The sequence below is a fragment of the Delphinus delphis genome, chromosome 7 (assembly GCF_949987515.2).
Source record: "Delphinus delphis chromosome 7, mDelDel1.2, whole genome shotgun sequence".
In the NCBI taxonomy this organism is placed as follows: Eukaryota; Metazoa; Chordata; class Mammalia; order Artiodactyla; family Delphinidae; genus Delphinus; species Delphinus delphis.
Genome location: NC_082689.1, coordinates 44,765,566 through 44,786,676, shown reverse-complemented (window position 1 = coordinate 44,786,676; position 21,111 = coordinate 44,765,566). Strand labels below are relative to the sequence as shown.

The 21,111-nt window shown below is 39.3% G+C and overlaps 1 pseudogene; it reads left to right on the top strand.

The window, feature by feature from the left end:
• Positions 1-17,539: 17,539 nt before the first annotated feature.
• LOC132428078 (nucleophosmin pseudogene) lies at positions 17,540-18,405 on the top strand (annotated as a pseudogene).
• Positions 18,406-21,111: the final 2,706 nt, after the last annotated feature.

Sequence of the window (21,111 nt, the reverse complement as noted above, 5' to 3'; positions counted from 1 at the left end):
GGGGACACAGGTTCGTGCCCCGGTCCGGGAAGATCCCACATGTCACAGAGCGGCTAGGCCCGTGAACCATGGCCGCTGAGCCTGCGCGTCCGGAGCCTGTGCTCCACAACGGGAGAGGCCACAACAGTGAAAGGCCCGCATACAGCAAAAAAAAAAAAAAAAAAAAAAAAACCTACAGGGATATATTGTACAACAAGAGGAATATAACAAATATTTTATAATAACTATAAATGGAGTATAACCTTTAAATTTTTTGAATCACTATATTGTACACCTGTAACATACAATAATTTAAAAAAACTCAAAAAAAAAAACCCAACCCCAGCCTAAGGCACAGAAGAGCATGGGGAGAAATGTGGGAAGAGGAGAAAATACGTAGGTCTAGGAAAGTTTATGACCATGTATGTTACTTTTTTCTCCTCTTAAACTGTTTATATTAATTGTTTGAATATGGTAAAAATATCCTTGGACTTCACAGAATATGTGGAGAAAAGTAAGTCTGCCTCTCAAATGTCTCCCAGTTCCTAGGTTTCTCCCTAGTTTCTCTGTCCTTCTAGATATCAGGATGAAGCATAAGAAAAGCCATTTTTGTAGCTCTTACATGGTTTAAAGTTTTAAGAAATGTAATATGGTTCCACCTAATATGATATGCACGTCCATTTACTTTTCCAAATACATGACCGTAATATATTCAGTGACTTTTTCACATATATCAGGATGTTTTGCTATCAACTTCTCTCCTCAGTGGGAACAAAATATCTGAAAATCAGCTTTTAAAAATTAAAACTGCCAAGGGATGTCAGATAAGTGGAGTAGAGGAGGTCTTGGGTGTGGTGTTACTCATTTTCCTAAAATGAAAAACGGTTTCCTTTAACTTGAAGAGGGAGCAACACGTTTGAAGTCTATAAATTACATAAACAAATGATAAGAAAACATATTGTGTGAAGAATATCTCCCACTAACAAAGCCTAATGGTTTCCTACAGTCGGAGACAGCCCAGCCTCTGGCTATGCAGGCACGTAGGCTAGAGGGTGCTGTAGTTCAGTCCTAATGTGTTGGTTCCTGTAGCCAGGATTTGGGGATAAAATTGCCTAGAATAGTTTTTGCACCATTAGAGGACCATGGGTGAATAGTTTGCCTATTGCAACCCCACTCCCTGAAGTACATTTTCTGCTAAAAAAAAAAAAAAGGAAATTACTAAATCTTGGCTGTGTAACTAAAATAATATCTTTTCAAAGAAAATTCAGATTATAGAACTGAAAGAAACCATGGAGGGTCCATGGTTTTTAACAGGGAATCATATCAGTAATGCCATGGCATCTTAACTAATCGTTCAAAGGCAATAAAATGACTTTTTTCAAGTTTGAAACCAGATCTTTGGACACTGCAGCATTGGAAAGTGATCCTTCCTATTTTAGTTGTCCAGCTTTTCTGAATAACTGCTCAGTCACCTCTTCAAAAGACATTCCTTATTATTCTCTCCACAAAGTGTATCTAGAATCGCTATATCCTGGTCAACTCTGCTAACCCAAAAAGTACATTTCCTCACTCCCGGTCTCTGAATAAATTTATCCCTATACACAGTATAAATTTTGTCTATTCATGTATTGGTTTTATTTTGACCTTCCCTTGCCTCTCTGTAGTGCATTGGTGTTCCTGTTAGTTTCTAACTTAAAAGCATTCGGTTTTATGTTAAGCTGTTTGTTTCAATGGGAAAATATGTTCCTGTGTCAGATTAGAAAATGATGGTTGCGCATCCAAGCTAGACCACTAAAAACTATTTTATCTATAATTTACCTGAACCATGATGCCGATGCCCCTTTATCAATTACACCTCCATTCCATTGAATAAGTATTGACTACGCATGCATTGGAAGATTCTGTTGCATTCCTGTTGTGGGACACTAGCAAAAAAATTTCTCTTCACTTCAGTAGGAAGCATGACCACTGGCTGTAGAGTCAAAAAGGATTGCTGGGCATCAGTCTCAGTGTTCACTCGCTGTATTTGAAGTACCCCTGGTCCTTGGGAATATTCTTGTTTTGTGTTCAATAGACATCTATTCTGAAAAATAGTGTGTAGTGGATCTCAAACTAATGAAAGAATGAAAACATGGCAAAATTCAAGTGGGAGCAGTTAGTTCAGACAGTATTTTGTTTAGTAATTAAATGAGTGAGTCAAGGTAAGCCAGCCCACAAACTCAGCTACCCCAACTGTTTCCTTTTCTTTAAAGTTAGCAGCAGATATGTAGGGAGCATTAGGGCAACAGCAAAAGAGAAACCTAGGAGACTTCTCTAAATCTTGCCACTTCTCAAAATGGAAGTAAAAGAGTGTGGGGAGAAATTAAAAATGGAGAAGATAGAAAGTTTATCTGGGTGCCTTTGGTGAGAAGCAGGGTCAGTTCCTACAGCCTGGTTAGGATGTGGTTTGTTCTGGTTCGTTTGTAAATGATTATAGGAGGTTTTCCTAAAAGCAACAATGATGTTGCTGCTGTGTTATCAGTTTATATCACCTCGTGAACGAGAACATACCTGGGCAAGATTAAAGACTCCAGGTCGCACTTACATTTCTAACCCTCTGCCAGCTGCCTCTCAAATGGCTTATAAGGTCACCAGCAATGAGGCGTGTAAGTGTGGATAGCTCTGTGAAAACCCACCATCACTAATGAAAACAAACTCCAGTGTCTGGTCCAGTGTCAATGAGTCAATCACATCCTATTTGTAGGGAAAAGACAGTAGTATTTATTGTGTGGACAGTGGTCCATTAACACACCTTTTTTTCAGAATATTAGTTTGTTTGCTTATAAGTGGACATATTCACTGCACAAAGACAAATGTTCTCACGCTGAACAGAAGGTAAACACTGTTCTCAGAGTTTTCTCTCTTTGATGAGCTTTGTTGTATGGGTGGAATATGGAGGGTGATGGGGAAATAGGGAGAATGATTATGGAATAAGTAGCAAATGTTTCCTGGTAGTTGGTTTACCTAAGATTAAATGCAATTACCTGTTCCTCTGACTCACTAAAAAGCTTCTCAGTCCAAGAGGCAAGGTCTGCACCCGGTATGTGAGGGAAGCCAAAGGCCTTTCTGATTACTTACCTGCCAGAATAGCCACATTAGCACAGACCATGGGAGTGGATTAATCCATCATCAACTGTAGTCATCTAAGAGAGAAAATTTCCCTAGAAAATAAATCAACCCTGCTGAGACTGAGGTGTTGTAATGGATGGTGAGTGCTCTAAAAAGGGAAAGAGTATTAACATAGGACTAGAGGATAGTTTCCTTAGTTATAAAAGCTTCTTGATCTAATAATTGGTTTATATTTTGGATTTTATCTGAAATAATATAAATATGGCTTGATGGTATAGTGGAAAAGTAATGATTGAAATAATAGACAGTAGCCATCTTTCCATAGAGTTGAGGGTTTGTCCTACTGTTTTGTAAACCTGGTCAACAATTTCCTGAACATTATCATTAAGAAAAAAGAAAGATATATGGCCATTTGACAAAGACAACTATATAAACAAAGTTCTGTCTTTCAATATAAGCAAGACTGATACAGCTGGAAATATATTCCCCTAAGTTAGGAATATATATATATATATAAAATGTGTGTAGGTGTGTATGCTGTGATATATGTTATATATGCTATATATGTAACTATGATGAAAGCTACATCATTCTTGGGATATTGTTAAGTAATTACCCAAATACATAAAAAGAGTGTAAAGCCTTTAGGAGTTCAGGTGGCTCTGAAGCATATTAAATATGGACTTGATCTATTTTAGTTTTGTCAGAAAGCTTTCCTGAGGAAGTAACATTTGGCCTAAAACATGATAGCAACAAGATGAACTTGGGGCAGGGTAGAGACGATGGTAGAGAGGGAACTGCTTTGGCAAAGACATTGAGACAAAAAGAACTGAAAGGAGGATGTGTTGAAGGAGCCTGAGATTGGCGGCAGTAGAAGACACAAGCAGGAGCCAGTCTTTATCTAAGAGCAGAGAAATGGCAAGATTACTTTTTTGAAATAGCACTGTGGAGTGAATTGGTGGGCTGGGAGGCAAAAGTGAAAAACAGTAAGTTTGATCAACATGGAAAGTTTGATTCAACAGAGAGCAGTTGTTAGCTTCAAAAGAGGTCTGGGCACCATCCCATATCTATGGATGTAAATTAAGAGAAAATGCTGATGAATAAGTCTTGAGGGGCTCCAACTTCTAACGCTTCAATAGAGAAGGATAAGTCTAAAAAGAAGAGGTAGGAAGGTAAGAGGGACGTTAAGAGCTGCAGAGGGGAAAATGCTGCTGAATGGTCAAGTAAGATGAAGACTGAAAAAAGGCTCATTGGGTTTAGTGACATGGAGGCCATTAAGTCATTAGCAAGAACTATATTGGAGGAGAGATGGGGACAAATGTCAGTCAAAGAGTGAGAAGAAATGGTTATGAAAATTGTAAGTAAAAGATTGTAGTAGCTGAGGGAGAAAGATAGGGAAATATTGGGAGACATTTTATCCACCCCTCAAATTGTGAGCCGGTCACTCAATCTATTAGTCTAGAATTTCTTTCTCCCTTAAATTTGGGGTGGGGTTGGTCCTTAGATAGTATTTGAAGAGGAGGATGGAGATTAGACTCATATATATATAGACTGTAAAATTTAAAAAGTAAATAAGTAAACGGGTTATTCATTTCCTCACTACCCACTACCAGCAAGCGCCACGTCAGGATTTATGATTTCTAAAAGCGACTCTCAATGGTATGGTGCTGGAAGGAAAGGAAAAACAAAGATGTAATATTTCTCTACATAAGTGTGGTGCTTCCCTCTCTTTCCAAGACTTCTTTTCCCAAACCATTATTTAAAGCCATGTCCTGTCCCCTCCTAGCATCTCTTTTGGGTCCATTTCATCCATCTCTGTCTTCACTGGCTTGGAAACATCTCCTTCTATATTAGGCCCTAGACAGGTATGGCCCCAGGGGTTTGGGGGATACCACTGCCTTCTCTATCCCAGTCATCATTCCTCATTCCTTGTCCTCTCACGGTAGACAGACTTCCACCGAGCACCCAGGCTTTGGTGTTATGCTGGCCTGTGCCGAGGTTGATAGAGATGAGATTCCAGCCCCACTTGCTAGTCTGTCAGTTCCTCTCTGCCACTCACTGATAATAAACCACATACCACAGTTGGCAATTGACACTTGTCTTGCATGTCCTGCTGAGCCCAGCTCCCAGACAACATCTTATAGTTCCTGATACCTCTTCTTAGAAGTTTTCTTCTAGCTGAACCTAGATGTTGATGGGCAGTGTAGTATATTCTACAACTCAAATTATTTTTTTAAAAAGTAAATTTAGGGCTTCCCTGGTGGCGCAGTGGTTGAGAGTCCGCCTGCCGATGCAGGGGACACGGGTTCGTGCCCCGGTCCAGGAGGATCCCACATGCCGCGGAGCGGCTGGGCCCGTGAGCCATGGCCGCTGAGCCTGTGCGTCCGGAGCCCGTGCTCCGCAACAGGAGAGACCACAGCAGTGAGAGGCCCGCGTACCGCAAAAAAAAAAAAAAAAAAAAAAAAAAAAAAAAGTCAATCCTAAAGGTTACATCATATATGAGTCCATTTACACAACATTTTTGAAATGACAAAATTTCGGAAATGCAGAGTGGATTAGTAGTTGCTAGGGGTTAGGGATGGGGGTGAGAGGTGTAGAAGGGAGAAAAGTGGGTATGGTATAAAAGGGCAACAGTATCTTGTTCAGTATCTTGACTGTGGTAACAGATGCAGGAAAACCTACACATGATAAAATTGTATAGACTAAACACACACACGCACCCACACAAATAAGTACAAGTAAAACTGGGGACGTCTCAGTAAGATCAGTGGATTGCATTAAGTCCATATCATGGTTATGATGATACACTAGAGTTTGCAAAATGTTACCATAAAGAGAAACTGGTATCCCTCTGTACCACTGCTTACAATAGCATGTGCATCTGTAACTATCTCAATTGAAAATTTCAAGTAAAAAAAGAAGGCAAAGCAAATTTTCTTACCACAGTCTTTATCACCATGAGTTTCTTTTCTTTGCGAGGTACTCTAAGCAAAATGGTGATGAGCAGTGATCATTAGTAACCACATGCTTTGCCACACATGGGTTAAGACAGCTGTGTCAATAGGATAGCCTACCACATGAGCTATAGTTCAAGCACTTTTGTATTCAGACAGTCAATGGGTACTTTAGAGTCTGTTCAAATAACATCAGAAGCCAATTTACTATATGAAAACTACAACTATTAATTTTTCCCAAATTTTTTTTCATAATCCACTGCTATGAAAATGTAAGCATGAATCTCCACCTGGGCAGGAGTTTGCAAAAGGCTCTACGACTTGCCTAACAAAACTTTGACTTTGCTTCTTACCCACACAGTAATTAGGTGAGGAACTCCTATCCATTTATAACCCAGAATCTTGTGATTTCAGGAGCAGGTTTGGTTTTGAATTCTCTCCTCTGCTCGTCTTCTCACAAGCTCATCTGGGACACCTGAATCCAGAGAGGGTGGCTCACCACCCCAGCTTCTCATCAGTTTAACACTGTAGCCGTCAGATCACATTTTTAAAAATCCATTACTAAGTTACTCTAACACAGACATACTTTCATAAGCCTATCTTAACATTTTACTTTCTATTTTAGAAAGGGTTATTATAAGAAATAGCCATATTAAGACTGTTTCTGCATTTCCTCAAACTATGAATTGAATGTGCTGCCTACCATAGTATTAAATGTGTCCTATGTAATAATTCTTGCAATAAATTTCTCTCAGAGTATTGGTGAAAACAAAATGTCCCTTTGGGTACAAAGGTATAATTCCTGAGATTAGATCATGAGAAATATAGAATCTAACGTGATTTATTTTTGCCCTACCAAGAAACTCAGACCTAAGTTTTGCGCTCATTTACTATTTTTACCTAACTAGAGATATTTTCCTCTTCCTCATACCTGTTTACTTCAATATAACTTGTCTTAAAGGTTGTACTTATTTAAATTTTATCAAAGATTTCTGCCAACTTAAGTTCATTTAATTCTAACAGTTTAATAATAAAATCATTATACAACTACCTTAAGCATTATTTATTTTAATTCTTTTTACAAAAAGATAAACAATATACTCGAAGGAAATAGAACCAGCAAAAGGACACGTGCAGGATTACTTAATGTGTTTGTGTTTCCATTCATTTTAAAACTTAAGACTCAGGGATATTTACTTCCCTATTTGAACAACTTCGTAGATTCTCTTGATCTAAGAAAAATTGATTGCTTATATCTAAACTCAAATTGCCAAGGATAACTCATATAGTAGACATTTAAAAAAAGAAAAAAAAACCCACCCTGCCAGAGATTCCTCCTAATAGTTTCTGGTCCTAAATAAAAGAAATGACTCATGTAAATGTATTTTCTGCTTAGGTGTAAGCAAAATCAACAAAGGAGGAAAACTTATGATCACTAAAAGTCATTATATTAGTAAAAAACTGACTAGGATACAAAAGTCACCATTGAAGGAACCTCATTTCTGATCTGCCAGTTTGAAAACCAGAAGCTGGTGCCAAAGGACATCACACATATCCTGGCTTTATGTAGCCATCTTTTCTCTTACCCTCTACCAGGAGTCCAAGGATACGTTATAATTTTGTACTATCTGGTCCAAGCTGGCAATCTCTTTTTCCCAATTTACCTCCATCTCTATTCCTTTCTTTTATATCAAAAGTGACTTGTACTGGAATTTCAGAGAAATCTGGATAGAAACCACTGAGCCATGTGGCCTCCCAGCCTGATCCTTCCAGGGGCCATTTCATCTTGGGGCTCTCAGCTGTGGTTTTCTTTGGTTTCTTTTGACAGTAGTTCCCAAGGTCAGCAGTTCCAGGTGGTTGATCACGGACACTTCTCTGGTTTACTACGGCCTTCCTTGATGATTGCTCTTGCAGGTGATAGTTCCAAGCAATGATGATTATCCTGTTAAAAGTAGTGTCCCTCACTTTTGTACATGTCTACTATGACCCTATGTCTTAACTGAGGCTGACTTATTCATGCAAATACAAGCAGTGCCCAACAAAGAGAACCCAAGCAACATTACTCTGCTCGTTGCAAAAATTCCAGACCTAGACCCCTTCACTCATGTGCTTTTAGCTCCTCTTCATCTTGTTCCTGGATTCTTAGATTCCTTCTTGACTTTTGGACCCATTAACTGTTTTTTTCTTGTTGTTGTTGTTGTTTTTCTGACTTTGGCCCATAGCACTCTTTTTTACACACATGCTACAGACTAGCTCTCTGGATGCCTCTGACCCCTATGGTTAAATAGTAACTACCTTGTGTAGTGTCCTACAGGCCTGTCTCACTCTCCCTTTGACCCCCATTATGTGGCCTACAGTTCTTTCAGGGATTATATTCAAAGTCTCTTATGAATGCTAATTCCTATTCCTCTAGGGAAACTGCCCCTAGTAAAGGAGGGAGGACAATACTCAGATCTGCTTCATAGACTTTCTCCTGTTCTTTTTGGAACCAGAGCCTAAGCCCACTCTTGTTGCAAATGAGTCCTCAGAATATTTGAGAATGTCCACCTACGGGATGCTGTGCGGAGTCCATCACTTCCCTATATCCAATTCAGATATGAAGGTAACTTGACCAAACACCCAAATTCCTTTTCATTTTTCTTGCTCACCCAGGGCACTCATCCAGATTGCAGCACAGGAATATCCTTAGCTATTTCATAGTTCCCCAAGCTGGATCAATTTATTGAACTCTATTATTCAAAGTGGTCACCTCTTATACTGATAATTTTAACTATTCCACTTAGATGGTTCCAGTCACAATGCTCTCCTTTCAATTCCTCAAATACAGCAAACACATGGTAACAGGGCTTATTTGCCCTTACATGATCTAGCTTAGGCTCACTTCTCCATCCTCATCCTTTGCCACTTCCTTTCTCACTTCAGCCATGCTGAACTTGTTTCGGTTCCTTGAGTGCTCTTACAGGGATCTGAGATTCACGCTTATTTGTGATTTTGTCTGACACTAGTTAGCACCCAGCTTTTATTCATCCTTATAACAATACCATCTTAGCCCAAGTTTGGATCCTATGGTCTATCTGTGTGCATGCGTGGTGGCGAGCTGCAGAGTATCATGATTTAATGGGAGTTAAAATTACATTTGTTTAGCATTTTCTAAGTGTTTTCTGGTTACACCTGTTTACTTGATGGTCTCTACCATTAGACAGCAAACTTCGTGAGGTAAGAGGCTGTTACAACATGGTAGATGGTCAATTCATATTTGTTGAATGAATGAACTATCAAACTATAATTTTCCAATAAATCTCTTCAATGAAGTGTCACACTTCCACTTAGATTGGTTATACTAGTTATATTCACGCTCTTGTGAACATGGAAATCCTACCCTGCTGGTGTTGCCTGACCCCATCTCCCTACATCACTCTTACAGCTGGGTTTTAGCTGTTTCGACAGTGAGAAGTAAAATGGGGCTGCCTTGGTTTTATTAGTAAATTAATTTCCTGAAATGAGAAGAAAAAGCCCAGACAGACAATACACCACCATGTTCACAGACAGAGCATGCAATGTTCAACGAAAGGTACTTGAAAAGCCATTTCTTTCTTTATTCTTATGTATGAAAATGCTGACTATGACAGTTTGTAATCCAAAACACAGAAACCTCAAAGTTGGCAGAGAATGTTATCTGGAAGGCAATGTCTGACCAAATTCTGAATTATTATCTCATTCCCAGGGAATGTCCTCCCTATCAGTAACTTTTGCTATGATTCTACCATAAGCTTCAAATTGACCGAATTTTCATAAACAGACTAATTTTTCTTCATAGGGCAACTTTAAAAGCAATGGTTTTGAGAGTAAGTGGAAATGGCACTATTAAAAGGATCTGAATAGTTTTTCCTCTGACCAAAGCCATCCCCATTTTTGCTGAAATCACCAACCATGCTATGCTTTGCTTTTTTGCTCTTATTGAAATGTGTTTATGTATCTTACTAAAATAGAAACACTGTAATCAGTTCCTTTGAAAAGAAAGTAAACACTAGCCCTTCCTTTACAAGAGGAGGTTCGTTCATAGGAACAAGTACCAGGAGTAAGTCCTGACCAAACTACAGGGAGCACTGACTCATTTTTTTTAAATCAGATTTTTATATGAGAATAGGTTTTAACTATTCCAGAAGGTTCAATACCTGTTGAAGAGTAAAATACTAATTTTTTCTCCAAGTTTTTTCTTGAGTTTATTACATCTAATTAATAGATTCCTCTAATCAAACATTTGAAGAGATACCATTTTATTCTTCAACCTTTTAAGAATGAAAGAAATAATAATCATTTTAACCTCTAACTTCAAAAATCTAGATTACCTTTCAAATAGTTTTATCATTAATCAAGGCAACTGCCGAAGCAAGTACTTTAATCCTATTCAACGTCTTCAACTATTCAAAGCTTGTCCTGAGACCTGAGATCAAAACAGATCCTAAAACTCTCAGGTCAGTTCTAAGATCCTGGAACATGCCTACCTCAAGGGCCAGTATAGTGAAATGGGGTGTGGGGTGGGGGGATGGTTTGGTAAAGTAGCAAGATCAGTCCTGTGGGAACAAGATACAGAAAAGAGAAGTGTTGATTGTAAGGAGGAAGAAAACAGGCAGATTCTAGTCTTGAGTTGAGCCATAGATTTCTTTTATAACTGAGGTAACATTGGTTTATACCATTATATAAGTTTCAAGTGAACAACATTATATTTCTACTTCTGTAAACACTACAGCATATTCACCACAAAAAATTTAGTTTCCATCCATCAGCATACAGTTGACCCCCTTTACTCCTTTTGCCCTCTCCCCTGCCCCTTCCCCTCTGGTAACCATTACTCTGTTCTCAGTAGCTACGTGTTTCTTTGGCTTGGTTTTCTCATTTATTTTGTTGTTCGTTTGTTTGTTATATTCCACATATGAGTGAAATCATATGATATTTGTCTTTCTCTGACTTATTTCATTTATCATAATATTTTCAAGGTCCATCCATGTTGTCGCAAGTGGCAAGATTTCTCTTTTTTTACGGCCACTGGTATTCCATTGTATATATATTCCACTATTCTTTATCCTATCATCTATTGACGGGCACTTAGGTTTTTTCCATATCTCAGCTATTGTAAAAGAATGCTGTGATGAACATAGGGTGCATATCTCTTTTCAAATTAGCATTTTTGTATTCTTTGGATAAATACCCAGAAGTGGAATAGCTGGATCATATGGTAGTTCTATTCTTAATTTTTTGAGGAATCTCCATACTGCTTTCCACAGAAGCCACAGACTATCTTAAGATATTAACCCAGAGAGAGATATCTGGGATAGGTACCTCCTCAGCCTTCCTGAGTTGTTACTGCAATTTGGCCAAGGAAGGCAAGCCCCAGTCATGGGTTGTTCTGCTAATTGCTTTGAGTAAAATGATCTCCTTTCTTACCTGTTGCACATGTCTATCATGTGTATTATCTAGTTTTGTAGCTATGTTTTTAAGCTTCTTGAGGCAAGCATTTGTGTCTTATAATAGTCTGCACCACCATGCATCTGTGCCTGGCACAGAGCAATATGCAAAAAAAAGATTTTTTAAATCAATGAATAAACTAATTTTTATAATACTTGAGGTTCAATGTAACAAATCACAGAGAAAAGCATATCTTCAACATAGTTCAATCTGTACTGCTTATATTATGGACAATATACAATCTGTTACTTGATTAATATTTCTAAATGCATACATTTAAGGAAAACCCTAATTCACCAGCAGAAAATGCAAGGCAATGTATTCTCATTTGGAGTGTGCTGTTATTTAAGTGGAACAATACTCAGCATTTTTAATTGCTTAGTTTGGGACCAGTTCTGCTTTCTCATCTTTGCTAATCTTCATGTTTGTCACAGGCATAGTCATACTCTATATTTATTCCACAATATTAGTTCATCTCTAAGCAAAATGTGGTGCTTCCCCTCTTTTACATCTTCTATTCCAGCTTCCTCCACAACACATCTGTGCCAGGCACAGATGCATGGTGGTGCAGACTATTATAAGACATAAATGCTTGCCTCAAGAAACTTAAAAAGATAGCTACATCACTAGATAATACACAAGGTGTCTTTCACCTTCAACTTGTTCAACAAAATATTTATTAGTAATAAAAAATAATATTCATTGATCTTTATTATCCCTAGAACCTGACAAGAAATGTTATATTATTTAACCTATAGAAGCATTTTATTGATGAAAAAAGCCTGGAAGTTCAGTAGATTATATAAATTGTCTACAGTCATATAAATGTCAAAGCTACTGTCACTAATACCTATATGGAGCTAAAAAGAGGGGTCAATGTAGGAGAAATAGATTTGATATTGGCAGTTGATAGCACAGTGGTAATTGTTGACAGGGTGGGAATGCATGAAATGACTACCTCAGAGAGAGAACATGAATGTGAATAAACAATTCCAAATTAATCCTGGGTGAACATTTAAGTGTCAGGATGAAGAAACAGGAAAGTGAGAGAAACTGAGAAAGAGCAGTAAAATAGGTGAGAAGAGAACTAAGAACCGGTAACACTGTAGAAATCAAGAAGAAAAAATGACCAATAGTGTTGCTGCTACAAAGAAGTCAAGGAAGGTGAAGACTGAAAACAGGTTCTTGATTTGTCAATTATAAAGTTATTAGCAATCCTAACCAGCATATTTTCTGAGGAGTTGTGGAGATAGAAGTCAATTTGCAAAGAGAGATCAGGAAGACAGAGAGAGCAAGTATAGACAAATCTTATACACATTTTGGTGTCAAAAGGAAGAAGATAAAGCAGTAAAGTTGGCCCTCCATATCTGTGAGTTCCTCATCTGTAGATTCAACCAAACTTGGATAGAATGTATTGGGAAAAAATTCCAGAAAGTTCCAAAAAGTAAAACTTCGAACTTTCCACACACAGTGACTATTTACATAGCATTTACATTGTATTAGGTATTATAAGTAGTCCAGAGGTGATTTAAAGTATACAGGAGGCTGTGCATAGGTTATACGTTACATAAGAACTTGAGCATCTGTGGATCTGGCCGTCTGAGGGCGTCCTGGAGCCAACGTCCCCACAGATACCAAGGGATGACTGTAGTTTGAGGCAAAGTCAGAATCAAGGGGAAATGCTTTTAGTCCTTTCTGGCTCTCTTTTTAAGAGGGAGGAGACAACATGTAGAATGTGAAGCCACCAATAACTGATAGAACAAAGTCCTAAAAGGGAGGGAAAGGATTCCCTTAGGGAGACAGAATGAGAGGAGGGAGTGGTGGGTGAAGTTATTCATGCTGGAAGGATAGGAAAGGGGAATAAATGGGCTTTATTGTATCCATGACTTAAGAGGTAAAGTGATAACACCTAGAATGAGAAGATGAGTAGGATAAAGAGTTGCAGAAAATTTGAAAATATTTGGGACCATCCCAGTGAGGAAAAAGAAAGGCAACTTTAAAAAAAGAAAGAAAGAAAAGAACTATCTGGAAGCACTAAGTGCTCAGAGGGAGGGTAGACTCACCATAAATTCAATTTTCCCAACAAAACTCAGGTCAGCAAGTTTCCTGCCCACCAAGGCTCTAAAAAACAATCACTCTTTCCAGTAAAATGAAACTGCAGATGGGAAACCAGATTAGCCAGAGTGTGGGGTGGTACTCTCTGAAATAAACTACACTCAGGAAAGAGCAAGAGTTTCAAAACCAAATTGTGAGACAAAGTAAAGGCTTCTTTTTATCTTTACTCTCTCCACCCTCCAGTTACTACTTCTCCCAGAGGATATACATCCTTCACTTTCCTTTTCTTTCCCCTCACCTATTTTTCTCAAACCCAACCCAAACTGTGCCATCTATTAAAATCAAAACTGAAAAATGCATATGTGTTATTTTTGAATCCAAACATCACATGATTGGAGAACATTTCATTTTTATTTCACATTGTCTCAGGTCAATGTGCCAGGTTCTTAAGCCTGTCACAAGTCTCAGAGATCATTCCCGAGAACTGCAAAACAAAGAATCCTGTGACAGAAATGCTGACAACGTGGAAGGACTTTGTGATTTGCTGAGTTACTAATCATAACTTACAATTTTGAACATTTTCTTTTGGAACTAAAATTCCATATCCTAACATGCCCATCTCTCTATATATGGATTAAAAATCATTTAAAATCAACTTCCATATATGAATGAAATGGTAAACTATGTTTTCAAGTACCTCTCCCCCCACCATACACATTCAACTTTTAAAATGATCAATTTCTCATTAATTCAATCTTTTCTCTTACTGAAAATTTGCAGTAATTTAGAAATGGGCTAATTGTAAGTTTTCCTTTTGCACATCTTTCAAGAAGCAAATAAATAAACACAATTTCAAGGGTAATTTTTACTTGAAAAATTTTTACAAGTAAAAATTTTTACTTGAAAAAGGGTAATTTTTACTTCAATTATGTTGACATTTGGAGTGAATATATGCTGATGGAAACATTTCTATGGTGAGGCAAATCAATGCCATAGTGTTTAACTATAGACTTGCTGATCATTCTTCTGTATTCTTTAGAAAGGACCGCTACTAGAATGCATGTTAACCTAGATCCAGGTCCTGTCTCTATTTGATAGTACAGATGACCCTTGAGCAACAAGAATTTGAACTGCAAGTGTCTACATATATGCGGATTGTTTTCAACAGTAAACACTACAGTACTACATGATCCATGGTTAGTAGTATCCACAGATGCCAAACCATTGATATGGATGAACCGCCTATACCGAAGACCGACTATAAGTTATACCTGGATTTTCTATTTTTTAAGGTATTTTTAAATTTTTTGTTTTATTTTATTTTTTAAAATTTATTTATCTTTGGCTGCGTTGGGTCTTCGTTGCTGTGTGCGGACTTTCTCTAGTAGCACTGAGCGGAGGCTACTCTTCGTTGCGGTGCGTGGGCTTCTCATTGCAGTGGTTTCTCTTGTTGTGGAGCATGGCCTGTAGGCGCATGGGTTCAGTAGTTGTGGTTCACGGGTCTAGTTGCTCCGTGGCATGTGGGATCTTCCCAGACCAGGGCTCAAACCGGTGTCCCCTGCATTAGCAGGCAGATTCTCAACCACTGCGCCACCAGGGAAGCCCTAATTACTTAGTGTTTTAATTTAATCTTATGTTTATTTTACTTCTACCTTTTAAAGTATATGTTATTTTTATTTCTAGGAAATTCCTTAAAATAAAGCATTTATTTCACCAGTGTCAGTCTATAATGCTTCTTTAATGTCAGATCAGAGGTAGTGTTTCAAAAGGAACAGTTCTCAAAAGCCACGACAGTTCCTGCCACGTAGCTGAGTTAAAATGAAGACTCTCCACCAGGCAAAATTTTTAAAGCCTAGTCTGAGATATTTTCTGTACTTAAAAGTAAGAAACTATATCGGCTTTAAAAAACAACAAAAACAACTTTATTATTTACATTTTGCATTAAGACAGGGTACCTGTTATTTATTGACATATATAATTGTTTAATGGAATTTTACTATACGTTGAACTTATTTGAAACAACCTAACTTTCTCTTCTGTCTATTTCAGAGTAATTGCCTAACAATGACCTCTCTAAATTTGTAATTTCTGGAATCTGCACTAATTCAGTTCATCTCTGATAAAATGTTCCGATGCTTAGAATTCTCTCAGTCATTCTACAAACTTATTTATGTTGCAAATGTATATTGAGGACGTGCTATCTCTAACCAGGCGCTGTGCTGGATGTGATAATCCAGAACACTGGCATTCTGTTCTGGAGGAACTGACATCTGTGTGAAGGATCCAGTCACAGACGAGAACCTGCATGAAGCAAGATAACTTTAAAAAAGGAATATGCGGTATGCCACGGTGAAGGGAGCACCTATCACAACCTGGTGAGGTCAGTGTACCAGGCTGTTTTACAGGGAAGGTGTTGCTGAGCTGAGCCCTAAAGGAAAAGGCTTTGAAGATCACTCACTTGTGCGAGGGAGGCCTGCCAGTGCAGGCAAAGGCCTGGAAACGTGATCTGCTGACAGCTATGAGGGTATGTTAGAGAGTCTATATCGCTAGACTTTCAAGTGCATAGGAGAAGAGGAGGGGCTCATTCTCCCTGACTTTATAGTGATCGGAAGATTAGACTTTAGTTCTAAATTCAAACTGCTTCAACCTTAAAAATGTTTGTATCTAAGAGTTTGACTGAAGTCACAGTTCTTTTGTTCTTGAATGCAAGATGTTCTAGAAACGGTCTCTAACCAGGTCTTTCACTTTGGGACAGGAAATGTTCAAAGAGCAAAACTGTAAACCATGGAGTGCTTCTGAGGAGGAATGTTGTTTATGCACCAGCGGAAGCCAAGGCTCAGCGAGCTTGTGGGTTGAGGGAGAAGGAGATGGGGTTCAAGACCCTGGGTTCTGGCTTGTATGGCTCCAGACTGGAGTGACTGGAGAGGGCTGTCCCAGAAGTGTTTCCTAGTCATGAAGTAAAGTCATATGAGAGGCTGTCTCCTTCCCAACTGTTTCACTTTTAACCCAACACAACAAATAGAAAGCAGATTTCCCAGACACTACAGAGGAAGATAAACAGCCTGAGGAAAACTGGACTTCTGCAAATCAGCATAGACTAGCTCTCAAATACTTTACATGAATAACAAATTAAAACAGCAGCCAAGCAGGACAAGGCAGATGGGGGACTGGGTGGAAAACAGAAGCCAGGGCCGAAGATAAGTACCTGATAAAACCATTCTTTTCAAAGAATGCCAAGAACTCAGATTTGAAGATTAGCCTTGTCAACTTCTTAAGTCTGATTCCTCTCAAGAAAAGATGTGATGAATAGATGAGTAAATTATAACGAGTTTTTTAGTAGTTGTTTATAAGTTACTTAAAAACAGTTCTTTTATATATACACTACCAAACGTAAGGTAGATAGCTAGTGGGAAGCAGCCGCATAGCACAGGGAGATCAGCTCGGTGCTCTGTGATCGCCTGGAGGGGTGGGATAGGGAGGGTGGGAGGGAGGGAGACGCAAGAGGGAAGAGATATGGGAACATATGTATATATATAACTGATTCATTTTGTTGTAAAGCAGAAACTAACACACCATTGTAAAGCAATTATACTCCAATAAAGATGTTAAAAAAAAAAGCAGTTCTTTTAAGCCTCTTAAATGTTTCAGTATACTATTAATTTACGTTATATAGAAGATGACTGACTTAGCAAATGCACACACTGGTCCAGCCAATTATCACAGACCTCAAAGTAGTAGAGTCAAAACCAATGAGGCTATCCTGATGCATGTTAGCCCACACTGTTAATTTAGCATTTGAAGCTAGATTTAAAAGCAAAAACCTATTACCCTTCATATGAGGCTCCATCAGTTATTAATTAAAGATTATGCATTCTGCTTTTCCCTGGTGTGATTCTGTCCTGTTCGACTGTTCCCTGGAACAGTGGTCTTTTATCTCCATCCACCTTCTCTCCCACCTAAGTGTGTGCCACCAACCCATGGAAGATTCGATGGACATGGACATGAGCCCCCTGAGGACCCAGAACTATCTTTTCAGTTGTGAACTAAAGGCCGACAAAGATTATCACTGTAAGGTGGATAATGATGAAAATGAGCACCAGTTATCTTCAAGAACGGTCAGTTTAGGGGCTGGTGCAAAGGATGAATTGCACATTGTCGAAGCAGAGGAGATGAATTATGAAGGCAGCCCAATTAAAGTAACACTGGCAACTTTGAAAATGTCTGTGTAGCCAACAGTTTCCCTTGGGGGCTTTGAAATAACACCACCTGTGGTCTTATGGTTGAAGTGTGGTTCAGGGCCTGTGTGTATTAGTAGACAGCACTTAGTAGCTGTGGAGGAAGATGCAGAGTCAGAAGATGAAGAGGAGGAGGATGTGAAACTCCTAAGTATACCTAGAAAGCGTACTGCCCCTGGAAGTGGTAGCAAGTTTCCACAGAAAAAAGTAAAACTTGCTGCTGATGAAGATGAAGATGATGATGACGATGACGATGTTATGATGACTTTAATGATGAGGAAGCTGAAGAAAAAGCTCCAGTAAAGAGGTCTGTACGAGATACTCCAGCCAAAAATGCACAAAAATCAAACCAGAACGGAAAAGACTCAAAACCATCAACACCAAGATCAAAAGGTCAAGAATCCTTCAAAAATCAGGAAAAAACTCCTAAAACACCAAAAGGACCTAGCTCTGTAGAAGACATTAAAGCAAAAATGCAAGCAAGTATAGAAAAAGGTGGTTCCCTTCCTAAAGCAGAAGCCAAATTCAGCAATTATGTGAAGAATTGTTTCCAGATGACTGACCAGGAGGCTACTCAAGATCTCTGGCAGTGGAGTAAGTTTCTTTAAGAAAATAGTTTAAACAGTTTGTTAAAATTTTCCATCTTATTTCATTTCTGTAACAGTTGATATCTGGCTGTCCTTTTTATAATGCAGAGTGAGAACTTCTCCTACCGTGTCTGATAAATGTTGTCCAGGTTCCATTGCCAAGAACGTGTTGTCCAAAATGTCTGTTTAGTTTTTAAAGATGGAACTCCACCCTTTGCTTGGTTTTAAGTATGTATGGAATGTTATGATAGGACATAGTAGTAGTGGTGGTCAGACAAATGGAAATGGTGGGGAAACAAAAATATACACGTGAAATAAACTCAGTATTAAAAAAAGATTATGCATTCTTATACGTTAAATACATATACACAAAGGCCTCTTTTTTTAAAAAAATAAATTTACTTTTTTATTTATTTTGGCTGTGTTGGGTCTTTGTTGCTGTGCATGGGCTTTCTCTAGTTGCGGCGAGCAGGGGCGACTCTTTGTTGCGGTGCGCAGGCTTCTCATTGCGGTGGTTTCTCTTGTTGCGAGCACAGGCTCTAGGCACACGGGCTTCAGTAGCTGTAGCATGTGGGCTCAGTAGTTGTGCCACACGGGCCCTAGAGCGCAGGCTCAGTAGTTGTGGTGCATGGGCATAGCTGCTCCGCAGCATGTGGGATCTTCCTGGACCAGGGCTTGAACCCGTGTCCCCTGCACTGGCAGGCAGATTCTTAACCACTGCACCACCAGGGAAGTCCACAAAGGCCTCTTTTTAAGACAAAAAAAACCCAGTTATAAATAGACTGCAAAGCATGATGAACCTCCCTAGCCAATTGGCAGGGTGCTCCCTGTTGCAAAAACATCCCAGCAGAGGAGTCTGTCATCTGTTATGAGGCATCCAAGGATCTGAGTGCTTGGGAGGCAGAGTTCCTCTCTAGCTCTGGGAAGCCCAGCTCTGGCTGGGGGCTAAATCAAGAATTACTGTGAAGCTCTTGAAACCTACAGATACAAAAAAAAAAAAAAAAAAACCTCTCAGATATTTTATATTCAAAGTTTTGGGGGGGCTTCCCTGGTGGCGCAGTGGTTGAGAGTCCGCCTGCCGATGCAGGGGACACGGGTTCGTGCCCCGGTCCAGGAGGATCCCACATGCCGCGGAGCGGCTGGGCCCGTGAGCCATGGCCGCTGGGCCTGCGGGTCTGGAGCCTGTGCTCCGCAACGGGAGAGGCCACGGCAGTGAGAGGCCCACGTACCGCTAAATAAATAAATAAATAAATAAATAAATAAATAAATAGAATCCGCCTGTCAATGCAGGGAACACGGGTTCAATTCCTGGTCCAGGAAGATCCCACATGTGCGGAGCAACTAAGTCCATGCGCCACAACTACTGAGTCTGCGCTCTAGAGCCCGCAAGCCACAACTACTGAGCCCACGTGCCACAACTACTGAAGCCTGCATGCCTAGAGCCCTTGCTCTGTAACAAGAGAGGCCACCGCAATGAGAAGCCCATGTACCACAACGAAGAGTAGCCCCCGCTAGCTCCAACTAGAGAAAGCCCGCGCGCAGCAAGGAAGACCAAACACAGCCAATAAATAAATTTATTAAAAAAACAAAAAGTTTTCGGGCTTCCCTGGTGGCGCAATGGTTGAGAGTCCGCCTGCCGATGCAGGGGACGCGGGTTCGTGCCCCGGTCCAGGAAGATCCCACATGCCGCGGAGCAGCTAGGCCCGTGAGCCATGGCCGCTGAGCCTGCGCGTCCGGAGCCTGTGCTCCGCAACGGGAGAGGCCACAACAGTGAGAGGCCCACGTACCGCAAAAAAAAAAAAAAAAAGTTTTGGGGGACTTACTTGGTCACCACAACGAGAAGCCCGTGCACCACAATGACGAGTAGCCCCCGCTCGCCACAACTAGAGAAAGCCTGCGTGCAGCAACGAAGACCCAACGCAGCCAAAAATAAATAAATAAATTTATTAAAAAAAACCCAAGAAGAACATTTTCCTTAGAGATAAAAATGGCAGACACCCCTAACATCTAAATAACAAGTAAGGCCCAACATCAGTGAGGCTGCCAGCACAGAAATAATAAAAACAGTTAACATCCAAAAAGGTCTCTTTCCTACCAAAGTTTTAAAAAGTCTCCCTTAAACAATGAGTTAGAGGAAATATAAAAATAAAAAAATAAAAAGTTTTGGGTAGAGTTCTAGAGACAGCAGACTCAAAACATAGGTGAGGCTCCAACAAAGCCTGATGGTAGGGCAGATCAGTACACCTTGCTGCTGATTTAAAAACCTAATCTACAGTACTGCCTCAAAATTAAGAATTAATGCACTAATACAAACCTAAATTTGTAAAATTATTGTTGAACTCTGCTTCCTAAGAAAGATCTTTCAGGATTCTTTGACTTGCTTAGTTCTTAAGGGCAGTATTAAATGGGATACTATCTTTGTCTAATGTAAATATGGTCACCATCTTATAATCAGGAGACATGAAGTCAGAGAGGAAAGGAATTTTCCTTATACCACACTGCGGAAAAATGAGTTTGTAATAGAATTCAAATATTTTCAACCAGTAACTAGAAATGACAACAGTCATATAGCCAACTTTCTATTATCATGATTTTTAATTCTTTCCATGACTTTTTGTGTTTCTTTGATTCTCCAACCTATAATGTAGGTACTACTGACATTTACCATTTTACATGTGAGGAAACAAGCACAGAGTAGCTGCATAACTGCTCCAGTATCACACATAG